An 11019-nucleotide genomic window follows, 5' to 3' on the forward strand; every position below is an offset into this window, starting at 1 on the left:
TTCCTATCCTCACCCTTGTGTTTGGATTATCCATTCTTCTTCACTCTTATTCCCTTTCTTCTTCTACTAACAATAAGGAACCTCTTTACTGTAACATAGAGGATTCCTCTTCTTTTCTTGTTCTCTTCTCTTTCATATGAGCAGGAACAAGGAAAAGGGCATTCTTGTTGAAGCTGATCCAGAACCTGAAAGGACTCTGAAGAGGAAACTAAGAGAAGCTAAATTACAACAATCCAGAGACAAGCTTACTGAAATTTTCGAACAAGAAAAGGAGATGGCAGCCAAACCTAACAACAATAATGCAAGGAGGATGCTTGGTGATTATACTACACCTACTTCCAAGTTTGATGGAAGAAGCATCTCAATCCCTACCATTAGAGCAAACAATTTTGAGCTGAAACCTCAATTAGTTGCTCTAATGCAACAGAACTGCAAATTCCATGGACTTCCATCAGAAGATCCCTATCAGTTTTTAACTGAGTTCCTGTAGATCTGTGAGACTGTTAAGACTAATGGAGTAGATCCTGAAGTCTACAGGCTCATGCTTTTCCCTTTTGCTGTAAGAGACAGAGCTAGAACATGGTTGGACTCACAACCTAAGGAGAGCCTGGACTCCTGGGATAAGCTGGTCACAGCCTTCTTGGCTAAGTTCTTTCCTCCTCAAAAGTTGATCAAGCTTAGAGTGGATGTTCAGACCTTCAAGCAAAAAGATGGTAAATCCCTCTATGAAGCTTGGGAAAGATACAAGCAGATGACCAAAAGGTGTCCTCCTGACATGCTTTCAGAATGGACCATTCTGGATATATTTTATTATGGTCTGTCTGAGTTTTCCAAGATGTCACTGGACCATTCTGCAGGTGGATCCATTCACCTAAAGAAAACGCCTGCAGAAGCTCAAGAACTTATTGACATGGTTGCAAATAATCAATTCATGTATACTTCTGAGAGAAATTCCGTGAATAATGGGACGCCTCAGAGGAAGGGAGTTCTTGAAGTTGATGCTCTGAATTCCATATTGGCTCAGAACAAAGTGTTGACTCAGCAAGTCAACATGATTTCCCAAAGTCTGAAGGGATGGCAAAATGCATCCAACAGTACTAAAGAGGCATCTTCTGAAGAAGAAGCTTATGATCCTGATAACCCTGCAATAGCAGAGGTAAATTACATGGGTGAACCTTATGGAAACACCTATAATTCATCATGGAGAAATCATCCAAATTTCTCATGGAAGGATCAACAAAAGCCTCAACAAGGCTTTAATAATGGTGGAAGAAACAGGCTCAGCAATAGCAAGCCTTTTCCATCATCTTCTCAACAACAGACAGAGAATTCTGAACAAAATACCTCTAATTTAGCAAACTTAGTCTCTGATCTGTCCAAGGCCACTTTAAGTTTCATGAGTGAAACATGGTCCTCCATAAGAAATTTGGAAGCACAAGTGGGCCAACTGAGTAAGAAAATCACTGAAACACCTCCTAGTACTCTCCCAAGCAATATTGAAGAGAATCCAAAAAGAGAGTGCAAGGCCATTGATATAATCAATATGGCCGAATGCATGGAGGATGGAGAGGACGTGAACCCCACTGAAGATGACCTCATGGGACGTCTCTCAAGCAAGAAGGAGTTCCCTATTAAGGACCCAAAGGAATCTGAGGCTCATATAGAGACCATAGAGATTCCACTAAACCTCCTTCTGCCATTCATGAGCTCTGAAGACTATTCGTCCTCTGAAGAGGATGAAGATGTAACTGGAGAGCAAGTTGCTCAATATCTAGGAGCCATCATGAAGCTGAATGCCAAGCTGTTTGGTAATGAGACTTGGGAAGGTGAACCCCCTTGCTCATTAGTGAACTAAATACATGGGTTCAACAAACTTTACCTCAAAAGAAACAAGATCCTGGAAAATTCTTAATACCCTGTACCATAGGCACCATGACCTTTGAGAAAGCTCTGTGTGACCTAGGGTCAAGTATAAATCTTATGCCACTCTCTGTAATGAAGAAGCTAGGGATCATTAAGGTACAACCTGCCTTATTCTCATTACAATTGGCAGACAAGTCAGTAAGACAAGCTTATGGATTAGTAGAGGACGTGTTAGTAAAGGTTGAAGGCCTTTACATCCCTGCTGATTTCATAATCTTAGACACTAGGAAGGAGGAGGATGAATGCTTGAAAGACCTTTCCTAGCCACAGCAGAACCTGTGATAGATGTTAACAGAGGAGAATTAGTCCTTCAATTGAATGGGGACTACCTTGTGTTTAAGGCCCAAGGCTATCCTTCTGTAACAATGGAGAGGAAACATGAAAAGCTTCTCTCAATACAGAGTCAAACAAAGCCCCCACAATCAAACTCTAAGTTTGGTGTTGGGAGGCCTTAGCCAAACTCTAAGTTTGGTGTTGGGAGTCTACAACATTGACCTGATCACCTGTGTGGCTCCATGAGAGCCCACTGTCAAGCTATTGACATTAAAGAAGCGCTTGTTGGGAGGCAACCCAATTTTTATTTATCTAATTTTATTTTTATTTTTATTGTTCTTTCATGTTTTATTAGGTTCATGATCATGTGGAGTCACAAAATAAATACAAAAATTAAAAACAGAATCAAAAATAGTAGAAGGAAAATCACACCCTGGAGGAAGGACTTACTGGCGTTTAAAAGCCAGTAAGGAGCATCTGGCTGGCGTTGAACGCCAGAACAGAGCATGGATCTGGCGTTGAACGCTAGAAACAAGCAACATCCTGGCGTTCAAATGCCAGGAATACACCCTGAGAAGAGCTGGCGCTGAACGCCAGAAACAAGCATGGAGCTGGCGTTCAACGCCAGAAACATGCTGCACATGGGCGTTGAACGCCCAGAACAAGCATCACTTCGGCGTTTAAATGCCAGAATTGCATGCAAAGGCGTTTTACACACCTAATTGGTGCAGGGATGTAAATCCTTGACACCTCAGGATCTGTAGACCCCAGAGGATCCCCACCTACCTCCACTCATATTCTCCCCTCTTCTCAACATTCATCCTCTCTTTCCAATAAACACCCTTCCCCAAAACCCTTCACCAATCACCTCAATCTCTCTTCCCTATTACCCCTTCACCACTCACATCCATCCACTCTTCCCCATAAACCCCACCTACCTTCAAAATTCAAAATCACTTTCCCACCCAAACCAACCCAATATGGCCGAACCTACTCCCTCTCCCCTCACTATATAAACCCCTCCATCCTCCTTCATTTTCATACAACACAACCCTATCTTCTATACCTTGGCCGAATACACCTCCCCCTCACTCTCCTCCATATTTTTTCTTCTTCTTCTTTTCTTTCTTCTCTTGCTCGAGGGCGAGCAATATTCTAAGTTTGGTGTGGTAAAAGAATAGTTTTTTTTTCCATTACCATTGATGGCACCTAAGACCGGAGAAACCTCTAGAAAATGAAAAAGGAAGACAAAAGCTTCCACCTCCGAGTCATGGGAGATGGAAAAATTCATCTCCAAAGCCCATCAAGACCACTTCTATGATGTTGTGGCCAAGAAGAAGGTGATCCCCGAGGTCCCTTTCAAACTCAAGAAAAATGAGTATCCGGAGATCCGACATGAAATCCAAAGAAGAGGTTGGGAAGTTCTAACCAATCCCATTCAACAAGTTGGAATCCTAATGGTTCAAGAGTTCTATGCCAATGCATGGATCACTAGGAACCATGATCAAAGTAAGAACCCAAACCCAAAGAATTATCTTACAATGGTTCGGGGGAAATACTTAGACTTTAGTCCGGAGAATGTGAGGTTAGCGTTCAACTTGCCCATGATGCAAGGAGATGCACGCCCCTACACTAGAAGGGTCAACATTAATCAAAGGTTGGACCAAGTCCTTATGGACATATGTGTGGAAGGAGCTCAATAGAAGATTGACTCAAAAGGAAAACCGGTTCAACTGAGAAGACTGGACCTTAAGCCTGTAGCTAGAGGATGGTTGGAGTTCATTCAACGCTCAATCATTCCTACTAGCAACCAGTCTGAAGTTACTATAGACTGGGCCATCATGATTCATAGCATCATGATCGGAGAGGAAGTAGAAGTTCAAGAAGTTATCTCCCTTGAATTCTACAAAATAGCCGAAAAGCCCTCTACCTTGGCAAGGCTAGCTTTTCCTCATCTTATTTGCCATCTATGTCGCTCAGCTGGAGTTTTCATAGAAGGAAACATCCCCATTGAGGAAGACAAGCCCATCACTAAGAAAAGGATGGAGCAAATAAGAGAGCCCACTCATGGAGCCCAAGAGACACATCAGGAAGCTCATCACCAAGAGATCCTGGAGATACCTCAAGGGATGCACTTTCCTCCCAACAACTATTGGGAACAACTCAACACTTCTCTAGAAGATTTGAGTTACAACATAAATCAATTAAGGGTAGAACATCAAGAAAATCGCTAATAGTCCACGTTAGCGCCGCACGCATCTTGAAAGTGGTCCTCTTATTAGCATCATAAGTTTCAACGCCATCCCAGAGTTGCTTCAACTCATCCACCAAGGGCTCCAGATAAACTTCTATGTCATTACCTGGCATTTTAGGACCAGGAATAATCATAGATAGTATAAAAGATGCCTACTGTACGTGTTCCACCCAGATAAATTTCTCAACCCTAGAAAATCGCTAATAGTCCACGTTAGCGCCGCACGCATCTTGAAAGTGGTCCTCTTATTAGCATCATAAGTTTCAACGCCATCCCAGAGTTGCTTCAACTCATCCACCAAGGGCTCCAGATAAACTTCTATGTCATTACCTGGCATTTTAGGACCAGGAATAATCATAGATAGTATAAAAGATGCCTGTTTCATGCATAACCAGGGAGAAAGATTGTATGGAATAAGAATTACAGGCCAAATGGAATACTTTGTACTCATATTTCCGATTAAATCCGTCACTAGCTAAAGCTAAACGAACTCTACGCGGATCGTTAGAAAAATGGATACTTTGCATCAAAGCCTTTCTATGCTTCAGCGTCCCTTGGATGCCTCAGGTACCCATCATTATTATCAGCCTCTTTATGCTATAACATGTCAGTTGAAGTTTTGCTACACATGAATAACCGTTGCAATCGTGGTATAAGAGGAAAGTAACGGAGAGTCTTTGCTGGGAGAGGCTTTCCGTTTTTTCTGACAGGTATTTTGAGTTTTGTAACAGAACCCTTTCGCGTCTTTTACTGCCATCGTGAAGTCCCACACTGCTTGCATTTGGTCGCGTCCACATCATCACCCTGATATAACATGCAGTCTTTCGGGCATGCATCTATCTTTTTGTATTCAATCCCTAACTTTCAGATAGGTTTTTTTTTTGCTTCATACAATGTGGACAGGAGTTTGGCTTGCTCAAATGTATCCCGAAATAAGTCCAGAATCATCGACATAGGCATGTTACTCACACCGCACATATACTTAATGTGATAAAGCTTCACTAGGAAAGACAACTTTGAGTATTTCGAGCAGCTAGGATATAATTCCTCCGCTCCATCCGCAAGAAGCTCGGTAAAATCCTGTGCCTCGCGACTTGGACCATCGTACAAGTACGGCAACTCCATATCATCGTCTTCTACAGGATCGCCCGTTGTGGTCTCCTCACTTCCAGGAGGCATTGTGAAGTTAAATGCCTCGTGCACCATTTGGAAATATGGATTCACCTCGGTTATAGGTTTATCAACTATCGGTGTGGAAATAGAGCTATCCTCAACAGGTTTCTCACCAAGATGCAACCACAAAGTATATCCATGGGGAAAGGGCTTTATCAACAGGTGGTCGTACGCATCCTCTCTTGTTTGCATAAATTGAAATCCACATTGAGGACATGGACACTTTATCATGTCATCCGACGATGCATTCGCAAATGCAAAGTCTAGGAACTTATTAACTCCTCGTCTATATTCTATGCTATCTCGTGGCTTTAGAATCCAGGTTTTGTCCATATCTATTATACACCAAAGATATGATTTAATAATTAATATGATACAACTTGTTCAACACTAAAATAATGTTAAGTATCTTAGGGTATTTTATCTGCATGATATAACAAATACAGTTCTAAAAACGTAAGATGTATGGTAAAATATGTGTGCAACTAAAAATATTAAAATTTATAATAAAATGTATAGTAAAATGTAGAATATAAAACTAATATAAAAAAAGGACGCCACATAATTACAGTTTTAATATGACTCTAAAATTTACACAAATTAATTTGTCACAATATATCAAGATTTATTTTACATGTAATAGTCATTCATCTAAGTTCATTTATGGAGTACCTTACAAAAATATTATTTACGTAAAACTCTCCTATTATAACCTTTTTATAATTTGGAATTCAGAATTTATGTGCTTTTATTTTTATTCAATGTTTATTTTTATGTTTTATTTTAGTTATGTTAATAAAAAATGTTAACATTAGTTTTAATTTTTTACTTTTAGGATGGATAAATAAAAAATGAGACTTTTTTATAAATTAGAATATTAAAAAACTATTTATTATAGAAGAAATTAAGTCTATTTCTTGACCATAGGAATACATATAATTCAATTTTGAATGTAATCAAAATAAATTTAAATTTATTTAATTTTTTAAATTTTACATTAATTATTAAAATCATGATATAATGGATGTACTCCTGTTAAAAAAATTGAAAATGACTTCCTAACAATTTTTTTGTTGGACAAAAACATGACTCGATAACTATAAAGTTTAATTTAAACAACTGTTTGTAAGTAAAATAAGTAATAAAAATCGGACATAACATTTAACCTTGTTATTTGGTACAAAAATAAATATAATAAAAAATAAATCATTGTTCCCATATATAATAATAAAAAATTCAACATTTTTCTTTTTTAGAGCTATCTATTTTTTTAGTTTTCATCTTTATTTTTTTACTTTATTTTAGTTTTGTTAAGCAAAAAAGTACTAATATCATCTAACTTTAATTTTTAACTTCTAATCTAAATGAAATTATGATTTTTTTGTAGTTTGTATGCATTATATAATAAAAAATACTTATAATAGAAAAAAATAAAACTTATTTGTTCGTTACATTTATAGGGGTATAGATGATTCACATAAGAGTTATGAGACATTTTTTTCTATCTTATTTTTAAGTAATATTCCTGAGTGTAATAATTATGAACTAATATATAGTAGTAACTATATGAGGCAACTTAGAATAGAATAAATTCTTTAATAATATGTATAACTAAAAAAATTCTTTAACATGATGTAATACACCAGAAAATTTTTTCAGGATAAACATGGCCTTATTTTTTTATTTATTTAGTTTATCGATTACAAATCATCAATAGAGTGATTCTTAATTAGTACTCAATGGAAGAACACAACAAACACACATAAAAATTTGACACAAACTATTTAATTAAGTATTAAAATATTTATAGTTTAAGATTAATATTTTTAATTAGAAAATGAATACATTAAATTTTAATTCAATGTGTCACATGATATCGATATTCGTTAATAATTGACCATTTCATAAAAATAAACAATAAGAACAAACATGGGGAATATTATTATGACAAACCAAAAACGGAACTAATAAAGATATTCCAAATAATACAAAATATAGACATAACTAATTACTCACCTTATTTTTGTAGATCAAAGATGCCAAAATAATAGTCTGAAATGTGTATAAATTAAAAAAATAAGCAAAAGTGAAGATTATTATAATGAAAAATAATTTACGATTATTATATTTGAAACAATAATTTAGGAATAATTAAACTTGAATAACATATTTCACATACAACAAACATAAAAATGAAAATATAAAAGGTTCCACAAAATCAATTTATTGTTACTCCTTAAATAGAACATAAATAATCAAAAAAATAAAAAGTGAAGCCATCATTAATATTTTTAGTAAAAGATATTTATAAACATTAGGTAATTCACCAAAAATTAGTTTCGGCATAATCATGATGACTTACTTACTTTTTTCTTTTCTTTTTAAATATACTCGGTAAAACAGAAAAACTGGATATTTTAAAAACTGGAATTGAACCGGTGAATCGGCCGAGAACCGGTCGGTCAAACTGAACCGTGACCTGGCCGGTTTTTTAAAGGAACATCCATACGTTGTCGTTTCAACCTCCGGTTAGTCCTAATTACATCCCACTCCATCCAGATGAAGAGATCCAGCTTCCAAAGGTCACAGCGCCTCTCTCACGCGAAGGGCTCCTCCCAATCTCCTCCAGCGCGTCGTCCCTCACCTCTGTCCAGCCACCTCCTCGTGCCGCTGCCGTCGTCCCTCAGGTCGCTCCCTATCCCTCCATCGCAACCTTCCTTCCCTTCCATTAAGCACCCACCGTGGGAACGTCGAAGCCTCCGTCGCGCACCCATGCCGCCGCTAACTTTGTTCTTCACTCGGTTCGAAGGTGCTCTACCACTGCTCCTTGCCTTGGTCACTCGGTAGCTCTGTCTCCCCTGCATCTATGTTGACGGCATCTTCGAGCTTGCAGGTACATTTTTTAGATATGAAGGTTTGATTAACTTATTCAATAATTATTGCAGTGTTACATGTCTCTGTATCCCTAATGATTATGATTGAAAATTTTTTTTATTCTGTGAAGCTCTATGTTGTGAAGTTACTGAAGCTCTATTGCATGTATCTGATATACTGGTATGTGATTTACTGATATGTTAATTTTCTGAGCTGTGAAGTGTGAACTGATTGAACTGAAGTTACTAAACTGAACTGTGAACTTTGTTTAACAATAATTTTTTACTGAGCTGAGTTTTCATTGTTTACTTAACTGAATTTTGTTGTTTGTTGAATAATTGGGAATAATGTTGAATAATTTTGAATAATTTTGGATAAACATGTGGTTCATTATTATGACAAACCAACAAAATTGATAACATACAAAAGAGACTAAAAATGTACTAATAACTTAGTATTCACCTAATTCATGTAGGTGAAAGATATCAAAAATGAGCAAAAGAGTTAATAAATTAAAAAGAAAAAATAATCTTTTCAAAATTTACGCCTTCAAGGTAATATTTTCAAAAATTTTACATTAAAATATAATTTAAAAATATTGTATTCATTACAATAATAATAATAATAATAATAATAATAATAATAATAATAATAATAATAATAATAATAATAATAATATATCATAAACAACAATCAAAATATAAAAAAAAAAAAACTCAAAAGGATCAGTGATATAAAATGGTTTTAACCTCAATTAATAGTCTCTCCTTAAATAGAATAGAAATAATCAACAAAAAAATGAAAACGAAAAATATAGAATAAAACAACCAAAATGGTCATACAAATGAAAAAAATCAGTTTAAAAATTCTATTTCGGAAATTTTTACTTTGTTGAAAAATTGTGAACAATGTATATTTGAGTGTACACATTGGAGAAAAGATTAGCATCTATTACTGAAAATGGTGGTACCTGGATTAATGTGTAGTTGGAAAATGATATAAACAAAAATCACAGAACATTGTTGTTGGCTTCTAACATTTGAAAAGAAGAAAAGTTGAGCTATTGAGTTTATGATTGTACGAGATGAAATAAGTTATTATATAGACTACCTAATACCTTTAAAATATAACTAATAATCGAGTTTGTTTTGAAGATAAGAAAAAAAAACGAATTTGCCATCTATCACCGCATTTATAGTTACTTTTTGAACTGAAGGCATTTCTTCATTTACAATTAATTAAATAAAAGGATAAATTAATCATATAAAAGGATAAATTAATTAGAATGAGAAACGGGCTTCTCAAATCCGATAACTTAAATTCTCAAATTTGAAATCCATAAGCTAGTTAACTAAACAGTGGAAAATCTGATTGAGATGAAATTGTTAGTGTAACACCCTAATTAGCCTAAACTTTACCTCGCTTCGTAAAGCAAAGGTTAATCAAAGGTTACGACAATTCTAAGCTCATAAATATAATATATAGAAAGAATTTATATAATCCAGAAACCCGATGAAGGATATAGCTCAAAAACATGATTTAAAAGTGCAAAACGTACTAACGAAGCTACTACCTTGAGGCATGAGGTATATACATAATATAACAAAAGTATAGAGTATAATATCATAAGAGGCTAGCCACGGCTCACGAAGTTTAAGCCGGCTAGCTATATACAAACATACAAGATTGAGACAGTAAAATCAGTTTATACAAGTTTTTCTCTCTCAAATACAAGCCTCTAGGCAAAGTAAAATACAAAAGTGAGAGATATATATAAACAAAATAAAACAACAGACTCCAAAAGTATCCATGATCCTCTGTTTCTGTCATAATCAATGCAACTCACCGAGGTGGGTTGCGACCTACATCTGAAAAATAACAGAATATGGTATGAGAACTGGAGGTTCTCAGTATGGTAACAGTGCCCAGTGATGTATGATATAAGATCCCGGGACGCCAAAGGTAATCCTAGAACTTCATATCCATCACAGATTCAATCTTAAGGCATAACTAAAACTTTGAAACATAACTTACAACTGTAACATAAGAATAGTGTAATCTGACGAGAGGATTTTTGCTAGTAAAGAATTTCATAAAAAATAATCACATTGTAGGTATAGTTTCTAAACCAACAAGGAATTCTTTCATACAAAAACTTTGGCTGTCACTTAAGCAAACCCAATAAAATTTATAACCAAAGTATTCAAACCTCGGGTCGTCTCTCAAGGAATTGCAGGGAAGTATGATTTATTATTGGTTATAGAAAAAGTATCTTTCTGGGTTTCTGAAATGAGTAACAAGTAAATTAAAGACAAGAAAAATAAATTAATAATTAGAAAAACTCTTGGCAAGGTATGAGAACTGGAAATCCCATCCTAGTTATCCTTATCAGGTGTGATGAGATTTGTTTATTGCTCCCACTTAGTTAACCCTTACTAAATAAAGGAAAGTCAAGTGGACTAATCAACTTGATTCTTCAAGTCCTAGTCAACTCCTATGGAAAGACTAGCTTTAGAGGAATC

At 35.6% G+C, this 11019-nt stretch overlaps 1 non-coding gene across 1 annotated transcript; it reads right to left on the reverse strand.

The window, feature by feature from the left end:
* Positions 1 to 673: 673 nt before the first annotated feature.
* On the reverse strand, positions 674 to 781 carry LOC112774394 (small nucleolar RNA R71). Its single transcript, XR_003188886.1, has one exon. It is a non-coding gene; the product is annotated as a small nucleolar RNA R71 (small nucleolar RNA).
* Positions 782 to 11019: the final 10238 nt, after the last annotated feature.

The sequence above is a fragment of the Arachis hypogaea genome, chromosome 18 (genome assembly GCF_003086295.3).
Source record: "Arachis hypogaea cultivar Tifrunner chromosome 18, arahy.Tifrunner.gnm2.J5K5, whole genome shotgun sequence".
Lineage (NCBI taxonomy): Eukaryota > Viridiplantae > Streptophyta > Magnoliopsida > Fabales > Fabaceae > Arachis > Arachis hypogaea.